At 37.9% G+C, this 2,467-nt stretch overlaps 1 protein-coding gene across 8 annotated transcripts in view; it reads left to right on the top strand.

Moving 5' to 3' along the window:
• The window catches only part of Tjp1 (tight junction protein 1), a 232,727-nt gene that overhangs the window by 190,659 nt on the left and 39,601 nt on the right, over positions 1–2,467 (top strand). The gene's annotated exons all lie outside the window — the stretch shown is intronic.

The following is a 2,467-nucleotide window of genomic DNA, read 5'->3' as shown; positions in this document are numbered from 1 at the left end:
ATTTGAAATGTAAATAAAGAAAATATCTAATAAAAAAAATGGGAAAAAAATAAATAAGATTAGGAGATGAATTTTCTTTTATTATTTAAGACTGTGTATATTTTTCATCCTCAATTTAAAACTTGTGTAAATAGAAGACAGCCATTTTTTTTTTCTTTTTAAAAACAAGATCCTAGGTAGTACATTTAGTACGTTGGCAAACCAAAGAAGTATTTGTTAGTGCTCAACTCTGGCTGGTAGCACAGAAGCAGCTATTAACCGTATAAAAATATGTAGACATGGCTGTGTTCTACTCCTCACAAAATTAAGCGTAGAACCACAATATGATCCTCTTTCTGAATGTCTATCTGGAAGAGAGAAAGTGACGATCTTTAAGAAATATCTACAACTCTGTACTGGGATAGACTTTATTTACAGTAACCACAACTAAAAGCTAGCCTGTCTGTCATGGATAAAAACTAAAGAGACGTACATATGTAATAGAATGTTCAGTGAAAGGAGGAACTCCATCATTTTCAGTAACATAGACATAGCCAAGGTTATTCAGGGTACAGAGAATCACATGAGTGAGCCTTATAACTGGAAGCAAAGACACTTGAACCTTACAGTAGGAGAGGAAAGAAGACTGGGCAAGGAAAAGTATCGAGATGCTGTCAGAATGCAAAGAATGCCTAGTGCACTGTGACTAGTCATCATAAAGTAAAACCTTAAGTATTCTCATCATATACCAAAGCTGCATTTGAGGAGATGTAACTATGGTCATTGCCAGTGATGTACATATGTCAAAGCAGAAATATCAAACACCTTAATAACATAATTTTACTGTGACTATATCACATTAAAGAGAAGAGAAAAAAAATTCAGTCATAGCTGAAGAGACAGATTAGAGCTAGAAAGTGTTGACTTGAGATTTAGCTGCATGCAGATGTTACTCAAAACTTCAGAAAGTCACAGAAGTTGCTAAGAAGATAGGCCATGAACCAGACTACAGAGAGTAGGAAAGTGAACAGGCAAGAGGAAAGGCTGAGAACTTTGGAAGTGCTTATTAAACACAGTATCTGGGCTGGTGTGTTGTTCACTTGGTAGAGTGCTTGTCTGGCATGCATAAATTCCAGGGTTTGATGCCCCCAGTAAAACTACACATTGGAGACTTGTAATCCTAGTAGAGGTAGAGACAGGAAAATTTGAAGTTTAGGGTCATCCTAAATTATATAGTGAGTGTCTTAGTGTTACTATTGCTGTGGTAAAACACCATGGTCAAAGCAACTTGGGGAGGAAAGGGTTTATTTGGTTTATACTTCTACATCACAGTTCATCATCAGAGGATGTCAGAATAAATTCAAGCACAGTAGGAACCTGGAGGCAGGAGCTGATGGAGAGCCCATGGAGGGATGCTGTTTACTGGCTTGTTTCTCATGGCTTGCTCAGCCTATTTTTCTTATAGAACCCAGGACCACCAGCCCAGGGATCAGACTACCCACAGTGGGTTGGGTCCTCCCTCATCCTCACTAATTAAGAAAATGCTCTACAGACTTGCTTATAGCCTGAGCTTATGGAGGCATTTTCTCAGGCGAGGTTGCCTCCTCTCAGATGACTCTTAATTAACTTGTGTCAAGTTGACACAAACCAGTCACACGGAGTTTGAGGTCAGCTTGGGACACATAAGACACCATCTCCAAAACAAAAAACAAATAAACAAACAACCCCCCCCAAAAAAAAAAACCTGCTACAGCTGTGTATTTATAAAGGTATTTGTCTTTACTCTAGTAGCAACAGAAAATATTTGGTTGCTGTTTTTACATCTTAGCTTTTAGGTATATGAATGCCATCCATCCTTGGTACACTTCAAGCTTTGGGTCTATTATGTGAATTTCAGTCTTTATTTTGCTTGAAATGGCCTTTAAGGGATTATTATGGTGTATCAAATGGAAAATTGATTTATTATTTTTAATTGATTTTTTTTTTTTTTTTTTTTTATCTGCTGTAAGCTGTCTATTCTAAAAAGTCCCTATTACCTTGAATGGCATTCTGCTACAACATTTTCATGGAGATAGAACTAACATCTCTGGTGGGTGCATGGAGGGGGCAGTTATAACTTAGCACATCCCTTAACCTAGAAACTGCAAAAAAGGAATAGTAGTATTCAGAATTTCAAGAATGTAGCTACTTTGAGTGTAAATAAATTCTGAATCATAAGGAGTTCTCTTTGCTTTCATGTTGGTTTGTTACTTTTGTTAGCATACATTCGCCTCCCTGCTTGTCCTTTCCTCACACTAAAATCCATGTGACTGAAACCATGAGATACTCGAGTCTGTTTTATATGTCGTTTAAGATGATCTCAGGGGGCTGGAGAGATGGCTCAGAGGTTAAGAGCACTGACTGTTCTTCCGAAGGTCCTGAGTTCAAATCCCAGCAACCACATGGTGGCTCACAACCATCCTTAACGAGATCTGATGCCCTCTTCTGG

Source organism: Mus pahari, chromosome 1 (assembly GCF_900095145.1).
Source record: "Mus pahari chromosome 1, PAHARI_EIJ_v1.1, whole genome shotgun sequence".
In the NCBI taxonomy this organism is placed as follows: Eukaryota; Metazoa; Chordata; class Mammalia; order Rodentia; family Muridae; genus Mus; species Mus pahari.
The sequence above is the reverse complement of the archived record's forward strand: the minus strand, read 5'-3'. Positions and strand labels throughout refer to the sequence as shown.